Source organism: Hyperoodon ampullatus (genome assembly GCF_949752795.1).
Source record: "Hyperoodon ampullatus genome assembly, chromosome: 2".
Lineage (NCBI taxonomy): Eukaryota > Metazoa > Chordata > Mammalia > Artiodactyla > Ziphiidae > Hyperoodon > Hyperoodon ampullatus.
In genome coordinates this window covers 45,835,312-45,861,431 of record NC_136915.1, presented here as the reverse complement: position 1 = coordinate 45,861,431, position 26,120 = coordinate 45,835,312, and the positions used below count along the sequence as shown (strand labels likewise).

Below are 26,120 nucleotides of genomic sequence, written 5' to 3'. Positions count from 1 at the left end.
ATGAGGGCGGGGCAAAGGGCGGTCCTGGAGGTGAGGGGCGGGGCAATGCCCCTACTTAAAATGTCAGGAGCGGGATTGTAACCCCAAAGCAGCCCAGCCGATGGTAGGGGGTGTGCAGGTGCAGGTAGAGCGCGACTGAAGCCCTGTGGGGGCCGGCCGGCCTGTCCCTCACCCTGACCTTTGGGTTGGCAGGCTCTCGGGGGGTAAACTCAGACGCATGCGCAATGCACCGGGGCCCCTGAGGGAGGAAGGAGCGCCGGCTGAGGGGAGTGTGTGACTAGACCGAGCTAACTGCTCGGTGTGACGTGCCACGTATGACGCTGGCAGTTACTGAACCCTGCAGGTGAGAAGCGCGGGCCGACTCAAGGGCAGGCCCTGGGCGGCGGCTGCGAGGAACCCAGCTATGTGTACGGCTCCACAAAGTACCTGCAGCTGTGCGGCCTGGGCGGGATGCTGAGCTGCGGGCTGACGCACACGGCCATTGAGCCCCTGGACCTAGTAAAGTGCCGCATGCAGGTGGACCCCGGCAAGTACAAGGGCATCCTGAGCGGCTTCGGCGTGACGGTGCGGAACGACGGGCTGCGCGGCCTGGCCCGAGGCTGGGCCCCGACCTTCCTGGGCTACTCCCTGCAGGGCTTCTTCAAGTTCGGCCTATACGAAGTCTTCCGTATAGACCCGCTACGCACAGCTCCTGGGCCAGGAGAAGGGCTACGAGTGGAGAAGCAGCCTGTACCTGGCCGCCTCGGGCCGCGGCCCCCAGGATGTACAGTGAGGAGGGCCGGTGGGCCTTCTACAAAGGCGTGGCGCCGCCCTGGATGCGGCAGATCCCCTACACCATGATGAAGTTCGCCGGCTTCAAGCGCACCGTCGAGGCGCTCTCCAAGTACGTGGTGCCCAAGCCGCAGAGCCAGTACACCAAAGCTGAGCAGCTGGCCGTGACCTTCGCGGCCGGCTACATAGCTGGCGTCTTCTGCGCCGTCGTGTCCCACCCGGCCAATTCCGTCATGTCCGTTCTGAACAAGGAGAAAGGCAGCACGGCCTTTGAGGTTCTCTGCAACCTGGGGTTCGGGGCCATGTGGAAGGGCCTGTTCGCCCGGATCATCATGATTGGCACCCTGACCGCGCTGCAGTGGTTCATCTGTGACTCGGTCAAGGTCTGTTTCAAGCTGCCTCGCCCTCCGGTCCCTCAAACATCCGAATCCCTAAAGAAGCGAAGTAGGCGTGGATTGGATGACTCCTGTGGCCACCGTTGGCCAGTATTTCGATTCGGTGCAGGATTGCATTCAAAGAATACTAGTGTGTAGGATGTTAACGTTTGTGGAGAGGTGACTTAACACGCAGACCGACTTTTCTTTAAGTGATTGATTCCTTCTTTCTGGCAATCCAAGAGAATTGCAACCATTTCTTTTGGGGGTTTGAACCATTATCTTTGGGGAGTCGGCATGGTTGCTTTAACTCAATAGCTTTTCCACAATCATAAGGAAAAAATTCTTAACAGGAAGTAATGTTAGGTGATTTCGTGCCTCTAGATTGCATCTTCTTTGATCCACCATTCGGTGGAGATTATCCAAGCATCACTACTGAATAGCCTACTAATGAGGTTTTAAGGTCAGCACAACTATGTGGGACAGAGCAAAGTAAAATTCTGCTACATGGTGCTCATCTCAGTAGAAATCGTGCACCTATTGAATAGATAAAGGACCCATTCCATATTTCCTGCTCATGTCCATTACAGGTAAAAGTTATTAAACGTTAAATTGTGACTTACATTGCCTGATAGCTTAGAAAACATTCACTGTTTTCAAAGAGCATGACATGAAATCTGCATTTTCTCATTTGGCTTTGTCCTATTCTCTTCCTGATGTTGCTGATTAGAACCTAGCTCGCTCCAGGAAGTGCTACAATTGGATCAATGTGGAAAACCAAAATGAGATGAAGGGCAGGCTCTGGGAATAAGTATGTAAAGAAAAGTCTCTGTTCTCTAAAGATTTCTTTTGTACAACTCAGCTTTCAACAGCCATACATCGAAAGAAAATCATACCACCCTGACATTTAAACACACACACACACACACACACACAACCTTACAAATTCCAACAAATTTTGGTTAAATATTAAAGAATGGTTTTTGTAATTTTGAAAGGAAAAAATCTCACTTTTAATGTAACAAATGTCATTCATTTAATGTGGTAGATATTTCATTGATCTTTACAGTGGTTGAGGTTCATAAAATTTATTGAAGTTATAAGGCACGTTTTCAGTTTTCTGTAGCCTTCACATCTCTGACTGGGGAAACTATAAAATTAGTGAAATTCTGTGAATTAGAGATGTTTGTAGAATGTGAATAAGAAATAAACTTCAATATGATATTTGATATGATTTACCAAAATGTTACACAATTGCCCTAACAACTTGTATTAAAAACCACAAACTTAGGATATGTTAATGTTTTAACTATGTAATAGTAAACTGTTTAGTGGTTAACAGAAAAAAAATGTCTAAGTATGTTTGAACGTCTTGACTGGATAATAAAGAGCTTGGAGGAAAAAAGTCAGAACTTGTGAATGAGATGCAATGAAATTTATATTTAGCGCCCCTATTTTGTTAGGGAGGATGCAGGAGACAGGTCATTATGGGTTTTTTTGTTTTGTTTTGTTTTGTTTTTGTGGTACGCGGGCCCCTCACTGTTGTGGCCTCTCCCGTTGCGGAGCACAGGCTCCAGACGCGCAGGCTCAGCAGCCATGGCTCACGGGCCCAGCCGCTCTGCAGCATGTCGGATCTTCCCAGACCGGGGCACGAACCCGTGTCCCCTGCATCGACAGGCGGACTCTCAACCACTGAGCCACCAGGGGAGCCCTCATTATGTATTTTTAAGACACTTTCACTTTCCCTAGGAAGTTAGTGTCCAGGTTTGTGGAAAAGAAAAGTTCTCAAGGAAGGAGAATGATAAATTTTGAGGAAATAAATTGTGCAGTTTCATTTTTGCAAAATTTTAAGACATATTTTTGACTAGTGTTGTAAAATGTTTGTAGGAAGTTGCTTTGGTCAATAATTTATTAAGTAAATTGCTTTCTAATGTAATGTAATTTAAGGAATTGCTACAAAATCTATGGAGTTTCAAGAAAGTGGGAGACCGATTATTCTGGTCTGTGGTATTTCATGATTGTTCTGTTGACAACACCAGATAATTTCTGTAATATACAACGTGTATGTTTAGACAAGTATAATCTAAGGAGAACTGTTTGGCATGATTCTTACTGTCATGGACATGGTTGAGAGGATGGGTTTACTTAGTTTGGGTCAGCAGTTTTCATATTCAGTCCCTAGATTTCTTTTTTTTTTTTTTAATTAATTAATTTTACTTTTGGCTGTGTTGGGTCTTCGTTGCTACGCATGGGCTTTCTCTAGTTGTGGTGAGTGGGGGCTACCCTTTGTTGCGGTGCGCGGGCTTCTCATTGCGGTGGCTTCTCTTGCTGCGCTTGTTGTGGAACACCGGCTCTAGGCGTGCGGGCTTCAGTAGGTGGCATGCAGGCTCAGTAGTTGTTGCGCATGGGCTTAACTGCTCCGCGGCATGTGGGATTTTCCCGGACCAGGGCTCGAACCCATGTTCCCTGCATTGGCAGGCAGATTCTTAACCACTGCACCACCAGGGAAGTCCCAGTCCCTAGATTTCTATTTGCCTTTTATCGTTCATGGTAGTTTACAAATGTCTGAATAAATAGGGACCATGGTAGCTAACAATGAAGAATAAAGCATAATTGAAGAAAGATAATGTGAGTTCAGAGTCATGAGGTGTTTTTTTCTAGTTACTATTCCTTTGGAACAATTTAAACTTCTATTCAGTGTTTTACCTTGTCTGTAATTACCACTCTGTGAAATCGTGCATATCTGTTAGAATTAGAAAAGCCATAGATTATGTCTGGTATTGTTAGACATTTTATATTCGTTTTCATGCAATCTCAATCTTTGAAGTAGTCCATTTTATATCTAATGAAACAGACTCAGAAGCTAGGTAGCTTGCTCATAAAGCTAATAATTGATATAGTCTGAATCAGAGTCCACATTTTCTTCATCACTCTAGCCCACCACCTTGACATAACCAATGACTATACTTTTCATAAATTGCTTTTTCTAATACCTCAAAAAATATATTTTTTAAATCTTCTATTTGTATATACTATAAAACTTTACTTATTTTGCACTAATGGAAAGTTTGTAATGTGTCTCAATTGTGAAAAACCTATTGTGTAATAACTTAGAAGTAATCAAACTGCAAAATACTTAAATACATTTAATTTAATATTTAAATTATTTCCGGCACCAGGTCAGTGCCTCATCCCTAACTTGAAGGGACTGATGATCATAAAAACAGTGATTTTAATTTTTAAAAAATTTGTGGTACTGCAGTTTCAACAAGAGGCTTTACCCTATCACATTCTCTAATTTTTTCCTCTAAGCTTTAGTTCCTACAGCTAAAAAAGCTAGCTTGGGCTATTTATCTTTTCCCCCAGGTGGTGATTAAAAGTAGTTTTTTCAAGTATTTGAGATTAATTTCATGATAGGGAGCTGTAATCTCATCCATTGATCTGTCTTTTGAGAAGTGAATAAAGAGAGTAGGTAAAATCTTGAAAAACAAAGGCCATATTTACATGTTAAACCACACTGATAAAGATTGGAAAGAATCAAAGTATTAATGTTATGAGTATTTTTCCTTGCTGTACAAGTGTGTCTTTAGAAAGTTTTTCTTCAGATCCTTTCAAAGGCAAGAATAATTTTCTGAAGTCAGAAGATCACATTTTGATAGGCAACCATTCAATTAAAGTATGCTTGTTTTATGTGATCTTAAAGATCAATTATTTTTTAAATCATGAGCAAAGAACTATTTGAAAGGAAATTTAAATTTTAGTATTATTTATGAAGCTTTGTTTTGTTTTCCTAAATGCTATTATTTGGATGGGTTGGTGAGTAGAGAGGATGCTAACGATGTAATTATAACTAAGATTTGTTTGTATGTGTGTCCATTTTAGTTAGCATATTTTAAGACCTTCAGTTATAGAGTATCCAAAATTTTAGAGACAATTTGCTAATTCTGCCTGTACCCCAGTCTGTAACACTGTTGATCAACATCTACCATGTGCCAAGCATTGTTCTAGGCAGAAGAGTTCTCATGAGGAGCACAACCCATGGTCTTTGCCCTTGTGGAGCTTAAAGTCTAGTGGAAAAAAAATTACAATTGTGCAAATGCTGCAAAGAAGTGTAGGGTGTTGTAAGATTGTACATCTAAGTGGCATTTGAGATGATACCTAGAGGATAAGTAGGAGGTAGACCAGCAAAGAGAAGATACACAGCACAGTATGTGCATTTCCCCTGAAGAAAGAGAAGGACTGATGGTTTTGAGAAACTAAGACTTCACTTTGGCTGGAGCCCTTCAGTTGCAGACAGCGTGATGTGAAGTGAAATAGGAAAAGTAGACAGGAAGACATTCACCACAAGCTCTGTAGTTCTTGTTGAAGATTCTAACTTAGAGTGTTCTTAGAGCCGTTGGAAAACCCTCGAAGGACTATGAGCATGAAATGACCTTCAATTTACTGTCTGGAGAGAAATGGAGCAGAGGGAGAGAGGTTAGTTAAAATGTTCTTGCTGGGGACTTCCCTGGTGGCCCAGTGGTTAGGAGTCTGCCTGCCAGTGCAGGGGACGTGGGTTCGAGCCCTGGTCCGGGAAGATCCCACATGCCGCGGAGCAACTAAGCCTGTGCACCTCAACTACTGAGCCTGCGCTCTAGAGCCCACGAGCCACAACTACTGAGCCTGCGTGCCACAACTACTGAAGCCCACGAGCCTAGAGCCCGCGCTCCGCAACAAGAGAAGCCACAGCGATAAGAAGCCCACGCACCGCAACGAAGAGTAGCGCCCGCTCGCCACAACTAGAGAAAGCCCACGTGCAGCAACAAAGACCCAACACAGCCAAAAATAAATTAATTAATTAAAAAAAATGTTTTTGCTGCAATCCAGGTGAGAGAATGGTACCCTGGACTAGGATGATGACAAGTGAAATGTTAAAATACCATGAGAAGCCAAAAGGTGGAAACAACCCAGATGTCCATCAGTGGTTGAAGAGATAAACAGATTATGATATATGCATGCAATGGAACATTATCCAACCATAAAAAGGAATGAAGTACTGATACATGCTACAACTTGGATAAGAAAGAAGCCAGACACCAAAGGTCACATATTGTATGATTCCTTTTATATAATATATCAAAATAGGCAAGTCCATAGAAACAGAAAGCAGATTAGTGATTACCTGGGGTCGGGGTGAAGGGAATGGAAAGTGCTTATTTAATGGATATGAAGTATTTTCCTCTGGGTGATAAAAGAGTTTTGAAAGTGGAGAGAAGTGGTAGTTGGACATTGTGAAAAATTAAATGCCACTTAATTCTATACTTTTAAATGGTTGTGTGTTAAATGAATTTCATCTCCATAAAAAAAGCTATCATGTGATGCTTTATGCATAATAGCCCCAAAGTGGAAACAACCCAAATGTCCATCAACTGATGAATGGATAAAAATGTTGTGTATCCATACAATGAAATATTTTCACCATAAAAAGAGAATAAAGTACCATTTGCCGTAAAAAGAAGCGAAGGAATAAAGTACATGCTACAACATGGATGAACCTTGAAATCATTATGCTAAGAAGCTAGACACAGCTACACGTTGCATGATTTCATTTATATGAAATGTCCAGATTAGGCAAACCCATAGAAAGTAGATCAGTGGTTGCCAGGGGCTGGAGTGGGAGTTGAGAGATGGAAGGGAGGAATGAGAGTGACTGATGATGGGTATGGGATTTCTTTTTGGAGTGATGCAAGTGTTGTGGAATTAGTGGTGATGGCTGCACTATTTTGTGAGTATAGTAAAAGCTGTTGAGTTACACACTTTAAAAGGGTGGATTTCATGGTATGTGAATTATATCTCAATAAAGCTGTTATAAAAATATCATAAGACTATAAAATGCACCTTAAATATCTATTTCTTCCTTAAAGTACAGCCCTTACCTCTATCTTCCTCAATCAAGTTAAGACTACAGCTCCAAATGTAAACTGCTGTCTGTGATGTGTTAAATTCCATATAAATGAGTAGGAAAAAATCCACCATGTTGTGAAGGCTGGAAATTGCCTCTAAGGAATGAAAAATCTCTTCGTTTCTAGTGACGCAGAGATGATTAATTTTGGAGAATCATCTCACAATGTAAGGTGTTGAGACACCAACAATTTTGCCCTCTATTGTAAGGAAGAAAGGGGAACAGATGGATTTTGCGAAAAGCAGGTGTATGTATAGTGTCCAAGAAAATCTCAGTTAACCAGAAACATTCAGGAATTGGTGGTTTAAAATCCCCTTTTGTTTAAAATCCTTGATTAATTTCTCTGTTATAATATGCTGAATATGATTAATAATTTAGAGATTATTTTGTAAATAACTTTTTGTAAAGCCTCTGCATAAAGCTTTGTAAAGCCTCATGGGCCATCAGCTATGAAAATCAATGCTATGAAAATCAATGCTTGTTGAATAACTATAGAAGGCATAGGGCTTTTGTGGATGGATATACACAGACTCTAGACATAAATGGATATGGATGTGAGTATGCGTGTGCGTGTGTTTAATCCTCAGTGTTAGTTTGAAATCTTGTCATTTGCCTCTACTAAAACATAGAGTGAAGGAAAATATCTGGTTTACTCTAAGATTATTTATTGAGTATCTACTATATGATATTACCTCTGTTAGCTAGGTACTTTCACATGTTATTTTACTGTATTTTTAGTTTGTGTTCTAGTAGGTTATTTCAAAAATTGGTGATTTCATGTCTAAACTATAGGTAGTCCTGTGAGTTACCACAGTGCTCCAAAATGGTAGGCTATTTCTAAGGAAATGATATTTCTAAATTATTATATTTTTAATATATGTATATCAGTATTTCTTTCCTGTCATAAAGACATAAAACATGTTTTCAGAAAATACTAGTAAAAATTGGTATTCTGGGGCTTCCCTGGTGGTGCAGTGGTTGAGAGCCCGCCTGCTGATGCAGGGGACATGGGTTTGTGCCCCGGTCCGGGAGGATCCCACATGCCGCGGAGCGGCTGGGCCCGTGAGCCATGGCCACTGACCCTGCGCATCCGGAGCCTGTGCTCTGCAACGGGAGAGGCCACAGCAGTGAGAGGCCTGCGTACCGCCAAAAAAAAAAAAAAAAAAAAAATTGGTATTCTGGAAAGAGATTCTGTGAGTTGAAAGAACTCTGCCCCTTTGCAAGGCTGGTAATTCACATAATTGTCACAAATACACTTAACTGTCAGGCTTCAGACAGGAATTGGAGCTGCTGACAGGGTGATTGTCCGTTTTTAAGAGGATGGATGGAAACCTGGCAAAGAACCATGGTCCCTTCATCCCCAGTAGTGCTCGAATTCTGGCTGTAGTTACATCCTACTGCCAGATATGAGGATTTGTCACTGTAATCATTTTCTCATACCTTAATGTCTCCCCCAACTCTTACCAAGAATATAAAGCTTTTTGGTTGCGCTAAATCAGTTATCATTCACCTATTCATCTGTATTGTATTTTGAAACTTTTGCTTTTTTAGATCATTACCTATATCTGATAAATGCTGTTACTAATATTTATAGCAACCATTTACTGTACCAAGCGTTGTGCTAAGAACTTTACATACAATGTATCATTTACTTACAACCATTTTGTGAGTTTGTTACTTGTATAAGTTAGGATTTTTTTTTTTTTTTGGCTGCAAACAACACAAAATCTATTATTACACGACAGGTTAAACCATAAAGACATTGATTTTTAACAAGAAATCTGGAGACAGGAGGACCAAGTTTGGTTCAGTAGATTAGTATTGTCCCCAGGGACCTAGGCGCTCTTGGTCCTTCTTCTCTGCCATCTGTAGTGTGTCCATGATGTTTCCCCTTGTGTTCAAGAGATGGCTGCCACCATACCAAGCATCACATCTCAGCAACAGCATCCAGATCAGGAAGCAAGGAAGGCAAAGGCAGATGGGCTTTCTCTTCACATGTCTCTCTTATCAGAGAGAAAAATCTTTCTCACAAGCTTCTGGCTGATTTCCCCTTTGGCCTCATAGGCCAGAATTAGGTCACATGCTTTCCTGTAGCCCCTATAAACCAATCATTGACAACAAGAACGGAGGACTTAGATCAATGTGACACATCTGCGGGGATTAGGCACGTGGAGTCCTGAGCAAAACCAAGATTTTCTGTTGTTGTTAGCATGGAAGACGAGGCAAATGGCTGTTGGGTAGGCAACCAGGGTTTGCCCTTATATTCTTTTCCTTTTTTCGCAAACGAGGCAACTGAGGCTCAAAGTAAGGTAAAACCATAGTGAGAAAACCAGGATTCAAACCAGATTTGCCTGCCCCCAAAACAGTTTTGTTGTCGCATTACTTCCTTTAGCTTGGAAATTGCTCTGAGACAGAGCTACTATAGATCATATCACAAGGGATTTATTACTGAAAGTGTCAGAAAAACTCCTTTCTAACAGTGACTAATCCATAATGAAGTCTCAAAACCAGAAATCTGGACAATGGCGGTCCATGGATAATGAGATATGATTAGATCTAAAGTTTGCTATCATGCTCTGTAAAAGAGAAACCAGGTGAGAAGAAACACACAAAGAAACATCTTAAAAGAAAGAAAATGTTTGTAAACCTTTTTTTTATAGTCACCCTCAGTCTTTTCTTTCTGCACTTTTCTCCCCACTGACTTTCCAGAAATGGCCAATTTCTTTCAAATGCTGCGTACCGGAAAAATGCAAAGGATTCATCAGATGAACAAATTTCAAAGAGCCATTACCAATTTTTTTTCCTTAAGAAATACACCAAGGGCCTCCCTGGTGGCGCAGTGGTTGAGAGTCCGCCTGCCAATGCAGGGGATACGGGTTCGTGCCCCGGTCCGGGAGGATCCCATATGCCGCGGAGCGGCTGGGCCCGTGGGCCGTGGCCGCTGAGCCTGCGCATCCGGAGCCTGCGCATCCGGAGCCTGTGCTCCGCAACGGGAGAGGCCACAGCAGTGAGAGGCCCGCGTACCGGAAAAAAAAAAAAAAAAAAAAAAAGAAATACACCAAGCCAAAAAATAAAAAAAGTTATGAAGAACCTAGGGGCAGGACAGGAATAAAGATGCAGATGTAGAGAATGGACTTGAGGACACGGGGTAGGGGGAAGGGTAAACTGGGACGATGTGAGAGAGTGGCATTGACATATATACACTACCAAATGTAAAATAGATAGCTAGTGGGAAGCAGCCGCATAGCACAGGGAGATCAGCTTGGTGCTTTGTGACCACCTAGAGAGGTGGGATAGGGAGGGTGGGAGGGAGACAACGCAAGAGAGAGGTGATATGGGGATATATGTAATGTATAGCTGATTCACTTTGTTATAAAGCAGAAACTAACACACAACTGTGAAGCAATTATACTCCAATAAAGATGTGAAAAAAAAAAATACACCAAGCATCCAATTTGCTGCTGATAAATTCTCCGTAAGTAGCATTATAATTAAGCACACACAAAACCATTCTGTGTTTCCAAGAATACAGCTGGGCTGGCCCTGAATCAGTGATAGCGCATGGGCACCGAGTGGGAGGGTTCCATTGCATCTCAACTACCATGTACCTTCTTTGTGCAGCGACCAATCTGCCTCTCCCCCCACACATCCTCTGAATCACAGGCCATTGCCCATTCACCCCATGTCTGTCACTGAGCTAGCTTATTGGCCACCTTCACTGAGCCTTGAGACTGGCTGTCCTGCTTCCAGGCTCCAGTCAGAAACAATGCCAGGAAACTGAAGTGGTATACCTTTCCCTGCATGAGTCCCCACCGCCTCAGACCCCCGGACTCGGCCCTCGGAAATGGAACAATGGTCTTGGCAAAACTGGGGAAAGAGAGACAGTGGAGGTGGGGGTGGCAGGAAAGGGTGGAGCAATCAGACCAGGCTTCCAAGCCTGGCTTCACCACTGGGCTTTTCATGGCTTTGACAGGTTACCTTACCTCCCCAAGTCATAGTTTCCTCATAAGGAAAATGGGGAACCACAGCACTTACCTTGAAGACTGATTGTGAGAATTAGCAATAAATCCTGTAAAACACATGGTATAAAATAAAAGCTCAGTATATTATAGCACTTATTATTTTACCAGTCCCTTAGTAAAGGAAGGCGGTTAGCATGGAAAGATTTAGCCTGTGTTGTGTTGTATTGTTGTTCTTGGTTATATACAGGATTTATTTGCTTTAATTTTTAATGCATCATAAAGTACATAACCCTTTGTGGGAAATGCAGTGCGTAGGGAAATGAAAAGCAAGTAGCCTAGTCTGTTGTGAGTATAGAAGCCAACCGCGGCAACCTGATGTCTCCCTGGCCCCTAGGCAAACAGTTTCTTTCACAAGTGTGTTTTTGGTATGCAAATCACTCTATGCAGATTTCTGTGTGCAAAATACAACATAGAAAATGGCCCTCTTGCCAAGGGAGATAGGAGATGTTGGCTGCCATCAAATGAATTAGCTGCAAAGTTTAGATTTCTTTTCCTACTGCTCTTTCTAACAATGTATGGGGTGAGCATATTTTTGGCACATTAAACCAAATTATTTTGGCTTTAGATTGTGTGTTCTTGTGATAAAAGTGTGTTTATTGAAGCCTGTAACTACGTTTTGAAGGCATAATAATGTTTAGTGGTATTTAATTTAGCATTTCACAACAGTGTGCCACCTCCAGTCAGTAAAAATGCTTGTTCTGAAGTCACAGATGGCTTCCGTCAGAGGTTAGGCTGCTAGTCTCCATGTACTTCCTACTTTTCTGTGAAGATTTGTGCTTATTAACAGATTTAAGTTTATATTTTAGAAAATGTTTTCTCCCTAATTAATGGATGTCTTAGTAAGTGAAAGGAATACATTTAACATTAAAATCATCTTTTTTGGGGGTGAGCATGGGAATCCAGCACTTCATTCACAAGGTCGTATTTTCTCATCCAGGCAGAATAATATGTCTCTTTTATGGTGTTTCTCACCATTTTCAAAGTCTTTTCCTTTTGGCTCCTCTTGTAAGCTAATGGAAGGAGGTGAAGCAAAGCCTTTGTCTGAGGTCACTTGTTAACAGACAAGCCCAGGGCTGGGTGTTTTGTTTTTCCTGATCATGCTCAGGGAAAACTGCAACTGCAGGCCAGTGGCCCCACCAACTTTCCCCTCTCTCCTCTGCTTTCCTTTCCCTTCCCCCAACCATTTTTTGCTTGGTCTGAATGTTTCAAACTTGCCAAATGAGACACTCATTAATTTTACAAAAACAAAGTCTAAATTAAAGGCATTTTTCAAAGCAAAGTACCTCATCAGAGAGAGAAAGACAAGTGTAGCTTATTTCTATTGGACATCCGAATGGCTGGAAAAGAGAGAGGAGATAATGTCTTCACTCACTCATTTACTCATTCAGGCATGCGTGCGTGCGTGCATTCATTCATTCATTCAACGTCGTGCTTAGTGCCTGTCAGGCATTGCCCTAGGCACAGGAACACAAAGATGAAAATAGTCCCAACCATTGAGTTCACTGTCTGTCAGGGAAGATAGATATGTGTAAACAAACCAACATTGGTGCTGATTCCCCAACAGAATTATGTACAAAGTATAAAGGTGGCACAAAATGGGATCATTAACTCCATCAGTCTTGTAGTAAGGAAACACTTTTTGGAAGAGTTACATCTGAACAAGATTTTGAAGGATGAATAGGTGTTCTCCAGGTCGGTGGGAGTGTGGAGAAGAAAGAGCACTTGAGGTAGAGGGAATACTAAGTATGAAGCACAGAGGCCTGAACCAGCAAAAGATGGGGAAGGGCTTCCCTGGTGGAGCAGTGGTTGAGAGTCCGCCTGCCAATGCAGGGGACACGGGTTCGAGCCCCGGTCCGGGAAGATCCCACACGGCCACTGAGCCTGTGCGTCTGGAGCCTGTGCTCCGCAACGGGAGAGGCCACGGCAGTGAGAGGCCCGCGTACCACAAAAAAAAAAAAAAAAAAAAAAAAAAGATGGGGAAGATTTTCAAGAACAGGGAAGGAGAGAGGTATGGAAAATATTCTCAACATCTCATAGATCTGTTTCCCCCTTTTATTTCTACTTCACTACACGTGCAAGGTTACTTTATGGCTTGTCCAAATTATTGCCGTAGGCTGGTCTTGTTGCCTCTAGCTTCTTCCTTCCTTAACATAGAAGAATACTTCAAAGGCCCTGCAGTATTCATCCCACCCACTTCTGTTCCACTGGGCAGAAAATAAAGCCCAAGCACCTTACCCCAGAGCATCTGAGGCCTGTTATGACATGGTTCCCCCTGGCCCCTGGCATTGATCGTTTCCACGCCACTGCCCACACCTCACACTGTCTCTCAGGTCCCAGGGTCCAAGCCTGGCCTGCCTGCTTCTACTTCCCTTCCTTTGCCCGTGTCAGTCCCACTGACCGGGCTGTCCATCCCTCACTGATCTTCACTTTAGTCCTTCAAGAGTTAGCTCAGGGACACTTTGGCTGGCTGGAATTGGCTCCATCCTCTGTCTGCCAATATTGTGTCAGAGACTAAACAGGTTTTGGAGTCCCAAGATGTGGGTTCCAATCCTGGCTCTGGCTTTAGACAAGTTTCTGAGACTCAGTTTCTCCAACTGTAAAAGATGATGGTTTACCTTGCACAGTGGTTTTAGGATTAACAGAGCACGCTGTTTGAGTGACTGACACACAGTCAGTCCTCAGACATTAGAGCTATTATTATTGTTATTATTTAACCTCTTCGTGAAATTCAAACAATTGTTACTACCTTTCTTTTTTTTTTTTTTTGCGGTACGCGTGTCTCTCACTGTTGCGGCCTCTCCCATTGCGGAGCACAGGCTCCGAACGCGCAGGCTCAGGGGCCACGGCTCACGGGCCCAGCTGCTCCGCGGCATCTTCCCGGACTGGGGCACGAACCCGCATCCCCTGCATCGGCAGGCGGACTCTCAACCACTGCGCCACCAGGGAAGCCCACTACCTTTCTTTTTTTTCTTTTTTAAAATATTTATTTATTTGGCTGCGCTGGGTCTTACTTGCGGCACTTGGGATCTAATTCCCTGACCAGGGATCGACCCCTGGTCCCCTGCATTGGGAGCATGGAATCTTAACCACTAGACCACCAGGGAAGTCCTGTAACTACCTTTCTAATTTGCCACGAGGATCATATAAGCTCATGAGTATTAAATTTCTGTAAACTGAAAAGCCCTTAGATAAAGCTAATTACTATTTTTATCTCCTATTAGTGGATTTTTGTCTACTATTTGTGTCTCCATTTATGTACTCATTCATCTTTTAATTCATTCATCCATTTACTCATTTAACAATAAGTAAATTCCCAATATTTGGTACATTGTAAGCTCACCATGGAGGATATAAAGATGAATTTGAAATGCCCCCAAAGAGTACAGGCCTTATGAGAGAATCAGACAGGAAGGCAGTCACATCTAAAACCAGGTGGGGAGCCCAGAGACCAATATGACTATGGAATATGGGAAGGCTGAGAGCTCAGGGATGAGTCCCAGATGAGCAGCCCTGTGCTTGGGTCTGGATGGATGTTACGAGGTGGGGAAGGGCGTGGCAAGCTGAGGGAACTGGTCAACCTGGGCCGGGAGTGTGAGACCACTTAGGGTGTCGGGGAACTGCGGTGAAGGCAGGCATGGCTTTCAGTCATCCCTATCCCCCCGCAGTCCCTGCAGCACACAGGGCCCAGAGCTGCGCAGTAAGTCATGATGGGACGTTCCCCAGTGCAGCGAAAAAAGCTGCCCCGGCCACCATGCCAGCTGTGCCCCCAGGTCCCCCAGAACTCTCCCTCACGGCCCTGAGGGTGGAGGTGGCGTGTTTTTGCCAAGGAGCTGCAACATCCATCATGTAATAATATGAGTCAACGGGAAAATAGCATTTGTGTTACAGAATTTTGCTTTGAGTCAATTTTGCTGCAATGTATATAGTTACAAACTGAGGGACAGTCTGCCCTTTAAAGTCTGTGGGACAAGGGTGACACCATGAAGGTGTGAAAATAAGCATTAAGTTCAAGATCAAAAAATGGGCTATAGGGCACTGACTATAAATTGTCAGAGGTTGAGGATTAATGACCTTTTCTGCCCCATATGTGGAGAAATAAATGCTTAGAGCAGAAACATGCAGAATTCAGAAAGGCCTGGTACTATGTTACCACCACCCTCTGAAATAAGGTTTTGAAAATAAACACTTGAAAGTCTGCCCAGATTGTTGTAATCTTATTAATCTAACAAAGAGACTCAGTAAGTGCCTCAACCAGGGGGATGGTGTTTACCATGTAATTTGCAACAAGCTGATAAACACACCCTTGCCCCACTTGCAGAAAACTCTGATGTTCCCTGCAAAGAAGCAGTTGGCAGGAACACAGTAATAAAGGATTAGAGACCCAAAAGCCACGGTTTAGGCCCTGAGTAAATGTTTATTCATCTCCCCTACACCCCAGCCTCCCAGCCCCCTGCCATTTCCAAGTTCAGAGGTACAGTGTGTGGTTCATCCCAGTCTTGCCCTCCTAAGGGTTCTGCCACGATGCTTCAGCCCTTCAGAGCAGTCTGCCAAGATCTCCCTATGTGGGATTTCTGCCCTGGGGTCTTGCTGGGCAACTCTGAGGTCATCTTGGGTTCTTTGGTGGATTTGGGGGCTGGCTTCTTTCCACAGTCTGAGGGGATTGCAGAGGGCAGTGCTCCCTCCCCCAATCTGTAGGGGCAGTGGTGTTTGACAACACCAGTGAGCATGGCTCCTCATAGAGTTCTTGGTTGCGAATCACAGGACGACCTCTGGCTAACTCAGCAGAAAAGGTATTTATTGGAAGAATAGTAGGCCGGAGCTAGGCAGGCTAGGCAGCCGGGGTCATGCCAACTTACCACAGGCAAAGCCTGGCTGCCCCATCACACAGCCCAGCCACCCCTTCCTCAAGGCCACCAGCTCTGCAAATCATCTCTAAGCGTGGTCAGAACCTTTGTCTGGCTCCCTCAGGACTAAGCTTCCAGGAGGGGGCATGCATTTGGCTGCCCCCAGGCCCAGCTTCCACCTTCTTTGCGCAGGGTAAGCCCTGCCTGCCACCAGGACCCACACAAAAGGAAGAGATTTGGAGGGTGGATGGTCAAACAATGAAAAATACCCACTCACTCCTCTGAATAATAATGACTAACACTTTCTGAACACTGTGTCAGGCCCTTTAGATCAGCGGTCCCCAGCCTTTTTGGCACCAGGGACTGGTTTCGTGGAAGACCATTTTTCCATGGCCGGTTTGGGCGTGGGGTTTGTTCAAGCTGTAAGGCGAGCGATGGTGGTTCAGGCCGTAATGCGAGCGATGGGGAGCGGCAGATGAAGCTTCGCTCGCTCGCCCGCTGCCCACCTCCTGTTGTGCAGCCCGGTTCCTAACAGGCGCCGACTGGTCGCGGTCCGTGGCCCAGGGCGTTGGGGACCCCTGGTCTAGAAGGATGAACCCACTGAGTCCTCACAACAGGCCCATAAGAAAGGGCTCTGTTTTACAGATGAGGAACTGAGACATGACAAACTGAGTTAACATGCCACGCAGCTAGGAAGCCACGGAACTGTGAGTCAAGCCTCACCGCGGGGTTTGGACAGAAGTCAGTCACTGTCCGCAGAGGCTCTGGAAAGCTACGTGTAAACCTCACCTAAGCTGAGCCTCTCTCATACGAGCTGGCTCACCCAGTTTGCTCCTCTAACCTGCTCTCCTTCCTGTGTTTTGCTCTGCTTCCAGGCCCACCTGCTCCCTCATCCCCCTTGTCTATCCAGGCTCTCGCCCCCATCTGTTTATGCAGGACCCTCTCTTATTTAACACTTCTTTGAAAGAGTGTGTGGCCCACTCTGGAAATGCACTAGGACATCAAATGCCAGGATTAATTCTACGTGATGAATGCTTCCACTATATTTTAAAAACGGTTTGTCCTTATGAGGGTCTGTTCCAGGATCTGAATCACTGAGTAAAAAAGCATATTAACCTTTACAAATCTAATAGTGGTAATTTAAAAAAATGTGTCTTATCAATGAGTGATTGTAACATGTATAGCAATAGAATTTGATATTTAGGGATTTCTATTATTTTTCAAAACTGGCATGCTTGGAATCTTGTACATGGTGGCACGTGATCAATATTTGCTGTATTAAGGAATGAGAACCAGAGGACTGTCACTCCGGTAATTGCAGCCTTTATTGAAAGATTGACATTCTCTTTATGAGTATGTTACAAACAAAGCCTCGTTTTCAGTCTTAAAATACCCTAAAATTTTAGTCCTTTATTTCCCCACTTCTTACCTCCTTTTAGATTACTGATTACCTCCACTTGCACTGTTGGGAAAGGGTTTTTTCTTTAGAAGTACTTTTAGTGACACCTCCCACCCCCAAACACACACACACACACACACACACACACACACACACACAGCATGAGAGAATTTGTCACGCTTCACGCCATGACTGAAATCTAAATACGACTATTTAGATTCTGAAGCTACCAGGCAAGAACGTGTGTGTCAGTTTGTTTTCTTCTACAGAGCCCATATCCCACTGTGATTTCTCAGCAAGACATCATAATTATCCATAATTGTAGTGGGCACAGCAGTCAGATAGTGTCTGAACATTAAAGCCATCCTTCTAAAAGCAAAATATCAATACAGTGGGGCACAGTACACCATGTCTTTGCAGGCCCAAGTTGTGGTTAGAAGGTACCCGACCAGCTCCTTCAACTCCACTCTGAATAAAGTTTCTCAAATGACAATGGGCCAATGCTTTAGAAATAAATTTGTTTTGAATAAAAAGCAATTGAAGATGTAAGACTCCAGGAGTGACCCAAAAAGGAAGGGAAAGGCCTCAAGACGCGTTTCCCTAAATCGGAATGACTGAATTCGTTTCCACCAGCTTGATCCTTTCCTGAAGGCGGTGAACTAGAGCGCATGCAGTCCCCCTCGAAAAGCTCATCAATCTCCTGCCACAAAAATGAGTCAGGGCTGCAGCCAGATCCTCATCCCGCTTCCCCTCGGCAGAGCACCTGCCAGGCTGCATTAGGAGTGAGCGATGCCCGCACAGATGGAGGTCCACACCTGGCGCTGGGGGCCTCAGGAGGAGAGGGGGAGCCCTCACAGCACACGCTGCTCTCCTCCCAGACCCCGCAGCTCACACGCCCTGGGGCTGGTCTGTCACATCCTGTTGTCAGCAGCAGAGCAGCAGAGCAGCAGGCAGATGTGTGGTGCTCAGACCACAGAGACGCTGTCACAACGGAGCTGCTCCCGGGTCGTGTTCCTGTGAGAGGGTAACAGTTTCTCAGCAGCTGCAAGCCTGGCCCTGCCGCTGGTTGTTTAGGGGGCTTGCCTCTCCCAGGGGTCTAAACCCCATAAAATCAGTCTCCCTAAAACTTCTCTAAGGTTGCTGTTCACATTGCAAATTCCTTGGGGGTACCTACCTGGACCGTCGGGGTGAATTAAACATCTCGTGTTGTCCACGGAAAACTCTGTGGCCCGATAGCAGTGATCCTTTTTTCTGCCTGGACAGACTGAAGGTCCCTGGGCCTCCCTGTGGGCAGATAGACCTGGGGTCAGCAGCTGTGCGTTCAGATTCCAGCACAGCCACCCGGGCGGGTTCCCTAACCCATCCAAGCCTCGATTTCCTCATAGGAAAAGTGGGGATGATAGTACTCACCTCCAGAGGTGGTTTTTAAGCTGAGAAGTGCACATGTACAGCACCTAGCATGGCACCTGGCACACTCCAGGTGTCCTATTTACTGGACTTGTCTATTGCCAAGATCTTTAAAAAGGTGGCCAGTGTGACACATTTGAGACACTGCCCTGAGAACAGAAACAGAGATGGTCATCAGGGAGAGAGGCCTCCCCTCCTCCCGAGTGCACGGGGAATTCTCCTTTCCCTGAGCTCTCCAACAGTATTTAAACTCCCAACCAGGCCCTGGCACTTGGACCTAAACTCCATCATGGGTGAGCTTCACTTGCCCTGTGAGAGAGCTTGCAATCTGCCCTATGGCCACTTCTCTTAAAATTTCTCTCCTTTGGGGGCTTCCCTGGTGGCGCAGTGGTTGAGAGTCTGCCTGCTGATGCAGGGGACACGGCTTCGTGCCCCGGTCCAGGAGGATCCCACGTGCCGTGGAGCGGCTGGGCCCGTGAGCCATGGCCGCTGAGCCTGCGCATCTGGAGCCTGTGCTCTGCAATGGGAGAGGCCACAACAGTGAGAGGCCCACGTACCGCAAAAAAAAAAAAAAAAAATTTCTCTCCTTTGGTGTGTTCTCCTTCATAGTTGGCATTAATGGCTTCAAAGAGTTGGAAGGGACCTTGGTGCTCACCTGGGTCATGGGCAGAGTAACAAGGGCAGTGGCAGAGCTGTGGGTGATATCCCTGCGCTCCTGGTCCAGCACTCCTGCTGTCCACTCGGTCCTGGGCCTGCGTGTCCTGAAGTGCGGTCGCCCAGGGAGACACTTGCTTGGATGAGATGCTCCTGCTGATCCAGCAACACAGCCAGCCTCTTGCAGGAAGGAAGAGGGGCAGCAAATGCTGTGCTTAAAGCGGCTGTTTTGGGGTCTGGCCCCTGTTAACTGTGGAGCCCCCTAAGGTTGAACACGGGTCATCCTGGCACCAACAGTTACTGTCTGGAGAAGTTCATGACATGAGCCTTGTCTGTGGCTTCCTTCAGATCCTGGAATTTTTATAGTCTGTGAATGTGCCCTGGCCCCACGCTCCCTCCTCACCAGGCCCAGACTCCAGCCGCACACCTGTGCCCCAGTCCTTCCCCGCACCCTCCTGACAAACCAGACCCAGGGACAGTCCAAGGGTCTCCCTCTTCCATGCCTACCCGGGTGACTGAGCACTGCTGGCTTCTCAGCACTTCTGGACGTTCAGAACTGTCATTCTCCACATTCCACCCAACCTCCAGTTCAACCCCTCACTCCTCTCCTGAACCTTCTGTCCACAGCCCTGTCCCCTGGCTCCGGCTCTCCCTGGGGAATTTCAACCCCTCACTCCTCTCCTGAACCTTCTGTCCACAGCCCTCTCCCCTGGCTCCAGCTCTCCCTGGGAAATTTCAACCTCTGTGTTCCAGGACCGAACTGCTGGCACCACCAGCAACTCCCCGGGAATCCCTTCCCACAGGCTATCCATTCTCTCTTCTGAACAGGTCTTGATGGGCTACCTTCTCTATCACGCTTGTTCAGGTCACGGTCACCTTTGGTCTTGGTTCCTACACTACCCTCCCAGGCACCCTGCTCCCAGCCTCATCCCCTCCTCTAGTTCTCCCTCCTCTCTGAATGGGTTATCTCTGCAAGTCAGACCTCCTTCCCCCATCCATGACCTTCAGGGCTCCCCTAGCCCCCTGGGGCGAATCTACCCCTGGATTTGGCAATACATCATGACCCCTTGTGATCTGGTCTCTGCCAACCACTCTAGCCTAGGTCTTCCCTTTCTACCCCTCTGACTTCCTGGGTCCCTCCTCCTGCAGGTTCTCTGCCTGGCAGGCCTACCTCCCCTCCCAGCCTCCTTCTTCAACTGGCTGACTCCTCACCATCCTTCCAGACCCAGCTCCTGCATTGCCATCTCCGGGGCCAACCTCAACCTCTAGGGTTAAGGTCACAGCCCCTAACTGTCTTTCTTTCTAGCCTGGATCTTAAGGCGCTGTTGCTGTCTGTCTACACATGTCTCCCAGACAGCTAGAGTGTTGTTCCAAGACAGGGCCACGCCCCTTCACCTCTGGGTCCCCTGAGCCTAACAGATGGGCAGTCAGTGGCTAACCTGCAATGGAGCTCAGGCTAGGATGTGAATACCCAATGCCCATGCCTCTGGCTTGGGCAGACAGAATGATGTGTCCTGCTCATGTGAAAGGACCCTATCTCCAACTTCATCTCCTACTCCTCTTCAACTCTGGTGACAAGAGCAGGGCTGCAGGGTCATCTAGCTTCAAATACTGACTCAGTGACTTACTAGTTTTGGGACTTTGGGCAAGACACTTAAACTCTCTGAGCCTCAGTTATCTCATGTGTAGAGTTGATGATGCCTGCCTCGTAAGGTTCTGATAACAATTAAATAAGGTGATGCAAATAAAGACTTAGTAAGGCCCTGCACATAGCAGATACTTTAAAGTGGGAGATATTATCCCAGTGGCTTTTTTTGGTAAATACTTTAAAATTAAATGCAATAAGACTGATGTATTATTGCATTAGCTATAGAAACATACCAGGGGGTGATGGAGTGAGCACAGGGATAGGAACAAAAAGATCCCAGTTCTACCTCTGTCACCAAACCAATGTCCTCCATGGCTTAAAAAAAGGGGGGAAGATTTGATTAGATTGGTAACTAGGTGCACTCCCAGCTCACCGATCAGCTGATTCTAAGATTCTTTGATTTGACAATTTTATGAATTACCATGTGTAGCCTGAGGCTCTATTGGGGTTCTTAAGGGGAAATGCATTCAAAACTTAATTCTATTGAAGGGCAAAAGACCAGCATTGGAAGGCCAAGTCAGGTAGCAAGTCCTTACCTACAAATATTTCCCACCCACATGAGAAGGTGACTTTCCTTCTGAGAGGTTCAGAGGCAGTAATGCTCAAAATAGCTATTTGTGAATCCCAACAAAGCTCAGCATTCCAGCAGTCCCTGTGAAGGGCTGGCAGAAGCTGATGTCTGCAAAATACAGCCTTCTAGACAAAATGTGCAGGGAAATAAAGCCTCCAGACATTACAGTGTTTTCAAATATCATTATTACTGCTCTATAAATATCACACGCCCACAGTGTATCAGGTGCCACATGGGAAATATTGGATTCGGTTGGAGGTTTTCTTAAAAGACACATAACAGTACTGTATGCCAGTCATCTTAGTTAGTATTTATGTACATGCTGCAGAAGCAAAGATTAGCTGTGTCAATATGTATAGAAAACCCTCACAAAAGAGAGTCTGTGGGATGTGTATTATCTGCACTTATGATCAAAAGCATTTGCCTAATTTTTTTACTTCTTTAAGAGCTATTTCACCCATAAATTACAGAAAGGTTGGAGGAGTGAGGAATTATTACAGCAATAATCAGGGGGAAATTATCAGAGATCCCTGGGGTCTCCTACTGGGAGTTGTTCAGAGCCTCTGCAGCTAAAAAGAGCAGTTCCAGACCTGTGAACAGCAATTAACCCTTCCATTTGCTTTTAACTAATGGGATTCAAACATAGTTCATTCCTTTTCAATTATCCTCACCAGCATACCAAAAGGGAAATTGCTTGGAGGAAAAAACATTTTTGATGAGAGACATGCAAGAGAAAGAACTACTCTCACTAATATGATTCCAAGTGCAAATTTACACATGAGCACTATGCATATAACCAGTCAGCTGTTTTAGTATCTGGGAATATGGACTGAATTGTTTCCCTCCTAAATTCATATGTTGAAGCCCTATCCCACAGTGTGATGGTATTTGGAGATGGGGCCTTTGGGAGGTATTTAGGTTTAGATGAGGTCATGAGGGTGGATCCCTCATGAAGGGATTAGTGCCCTTATAAGAAGAGACAGAGAAATTGCTTCCTCTCTCTCTGCCATGTGAGGGCACAATGAGAAAGTGGCTGTCTACAAGTCAGAAAGAGAGGCCTCTCCAGAAACTGACCTCCTAGCACAATGATCTCAAAATTATAGCCTCCAAAACTGTGAGAAAATAAGAAGCATCTGTTGCTTAAGCCACCCAGTCTACAGTATTTTGTTATGGCAGCCTTAGCAGACTAATACAATGTAGTTCTAACACTCTCACTTTCATCTTAGACAGTGATGAGATAAAAATTCAGGATTACATTAAGCAAAGAGCCACATTCAGTGACTATGTAGGCAGTGAGGTTATTGCCTTTGACAGGCTGGTAGGGGTGGGTACCGCCATCTCCCTATTTTCTTGATAGAGCTGGTTGTTACAGACTGAAAGGATGTGTGACTATCTGTTGGGGACTCAATCCGGAGCTAAAAATATGAAATTGTCCAATTATTTGGAGAACAGGGAAGTACTAAACAGCCTAATGCCAGCAAATGGTTTGAAATTGGGAAGCAATATTGTGGAGCCCCGGCGGGTGGAGGGCAGGGAGAGGGAACAACTTAGTGTATTGTGAACTGCATTTCTCTTTACTGCAGTTTTATTTTTAATTGCAAAATGTCTGGTTGAGCAGTTATTAAAAGCTCTCTGTTAAATCACAGTTTTATTAACAGTGATGTGAACTGCATTTTGCTGTAATATATAAGATGCTGAAGTGCTTTTAAATTTTGGAAAAAAATAAAAACTACAGCCCACCCCAAATCTTAATATGACTGTTAGGCAGGAAAAACAGTGACCTAACTGGATTGTCTGAGAACTCACGTGGTACCTTTGTTGAGCATGCTGAAGGCTTGGTTGGCTTCAGGAGCCTGGTGTTCTGGTCAATTCAACCCCAAATAGCTATGTGCCCTGGGACAAGTCCCTTCCCCTCTCTGGGTCTTAGTTTCCTCATGTGTTCAAAACAAAACACAAGGAAGCTGAATCTTTCTGCTCGTACATTCTCCTCAGGAACGCTGTCCACTCAAATAGCAGGCAGCTCTGAAAGATAAATCCCCAGACCTGGCAGAAAATGAAGGGTTAGGGACAGAATTGAAACATCAAAACCATTTACCCAGGTGTGGAGGCCCGTTTGTCTCCAGGTCACAGGAGGAAGGGCCCAGACTGAGCTACTGCAGGGAGCCTGACACAGAGGTGCCCCCTGGACTGGTCACTTGGGCACTAGATGAGGACTCTGTGCTCCTGGAAGGGCTGGGCAGGTGCCAGGGAAGCCCACGGCACAGCGTGGCTCCTCTCACCCCAGCCTGAGCCACTCACGGCAGCCACTGAGGCCGGCCTGAGAAGCAGCCGGGAAAAGCTCCAGCTGCCCTCCCTCCAGCGGGGCTGGTGAATGTCGGGGTTTGGGGGTGTATCCTTTCGCTAGGGCTGCCATGACAAGGTGCCACAGATGGGATGCCTTCAACAACAGAAGTGTATTTCTCACGGTTCTGGGGGCTGGAAGTCTGAGATCAAGGTCGGCAGGGTTGGTTTCTTCTGTCGCCTTCTCCTTCTGTCTTCACGTGGTTTGCCCTCCGTCTGTCTGTATCCAAATATCCTCCTCTTATAAGGTAGATTAGGGCTCACCCTAACGACCTCATTTAGTGTAACCACTTCTTTAAAGACTTTATCGCCAGATACAGTCATACCCTGAGGTATTGAGGGTTAGGACTTCAACTTATAAATTTGTGGGGGGAAACATGATTCAGCCCATGACGGGGCGCTGCTGATACTTTAGTTTGATAGGGACCCTGTATTAGTTTCCCAGGGCTGCCGGAACAAATTACCACAGACTGAGTGGCTTAAGACAACCAAAATTGATTTTCTCTGGAGGCTTGAAGTCTGAAATTAAGGTGTTGGCAGGGCCATACTGTCTCTCCGAAGGCTCTCATAGAGGTTCCTTCTTTGTCTCTTCCGGCTTCTGGTGTTTTCTGCCCATGCTTGGCAGTCCTTGGCTTGTAGACACATCACTCCGATCTCTGTCTCCATCTTCACGTGACATTCTCTCTCTGTGTGTCTGTGTCTAAACTTCCCTCTTCTTCTAAGGCTTACCCTAATCAAGTCTGACCACACTTAACTTGATTATACCTGCAAAGATCCTATTTCTAGGGAATTTACTGGCGGTCCAGTTGTTAGGATTCGGTGCTTCCATTGCCGGGGCTCAGTTTCAATCCCTGATTGGAGAGCTAAGATCCCACAAGCTGCGCAGTGCAGCAAAAAAAAAAAAAAAAAAAAAAAAAAAAAAGCCCTATTTCCAGATAAGGTCACATTCACAGGTCCTGGGAGGTAGGACTTGAACATATCTTTTTTAGAGGACACAGTTCAACCCACAATGAACCCCGTCTCCTTATGCCCCTGCCCTCCTGCCCTCAGAGCTGCTCAGGTACCATTACTTTGTTTGAAGGATCAGGAAGGATGCTAACTGGCTCCCCTTGTCCGATGCTTTTTTAAATGCCCAGCATCTTTCTCTTTCCCTGGTACCTTTTTCTCCTTCTCTTTGTCTCTTTTCTCTTTTCTCCCTCTCCCCTCTCTCTTGTCCTCCCAGGTTTTTGTCTCTCTGCTCTGCCTCTCTCTCCCCTCACTTTCCACTCTCCTCATCCCAGCCCCTCTCCCACCCCACCCTCCTTGCTCAAGTATCTGCCCAGAGGACACCATTTTTTCTCAGATGTGATGAGCAGGAAGAATATTCTCAGTTGTTATAAAAATCCTAAGTCTCTGCTTTGCTTTAGTGGCCACACAATGGCTTTCTTTCCCAAACTTGTCATGGATTGGGTCTGCTTTTTCCAAGCATTTTATAATAATTATTTGGCTTTTTCACCCTTCTGAATTCTCTATGGAATTAAGAAAACAAAAATTAAAAAACCCACTGGTTGTTTCCTCCTTCTAAAAGGAAGTCCCAAATGGAGATGGGTCAGTTAATTCAGCAGGAGTCCACTCTGTGCCCAGTGAGGGGACAACCGTTGGTTTCTCGTTAATATATAGGAGCCCATCGTGGGCCCCATGTGGGTTTGCACACAGATACAAGCTGGTGCAATCACATCGTTTCCTAAAGTCTTGTTGCTGGGGCCCTGAAGCTTCTACCAGATTTTTTCTAGGTTGCTCTTGGCTATCTGGTCAGTCTATCCTGTGTCCAAATCTTGGTTCACCACCCTCACTAAGGAATACAGATGCTTAAGTCCTAAGTAAACTATTAGCAAACCAAGAGTATTCAAAGAATAATAGGCCATAACCGTATAGGGCTTATTACAGGAATTCAAGGAAGATTCCAAGAATTGAACCATCAATACATCAATACATGGTTCATATATTGATCTCAGAAATCATTATTCTGAGTGAAAGAAGCCGGACAAAACACGAGTGCATAGGAAACTCTAGAAGGTGCAAACTAATCAACAGTGACAGAAAACAGACTGGTGGCTACTTGGAGGAGAGGGTTACCGGGAAGGGGCCGGGAGGAAGCAATTTCAACGGG

General features: G+C 45.3%; 1 pseudogene across 1 annotated transcript; it reads left to right on the top strand.

Annotated features, from left to right (window-relative positions):
* LOC307064337 (solute carrier family 25 member 3-like) lies at positions 1–20,681 on the top strand (annotated as a pseudogene). The gene is made up of 5 exons: positions 1–30; positions 344–1,215; positions 14,774–14,916; positions 18,110–18,367; positions 20,562–20,681. The product of its transcript is annotated as a solute carrier family 25 member 3-like (transcript).
* The last annotated feature ends 5,439 nt before the right edge of the window (positions 20,682–26,120 follow it).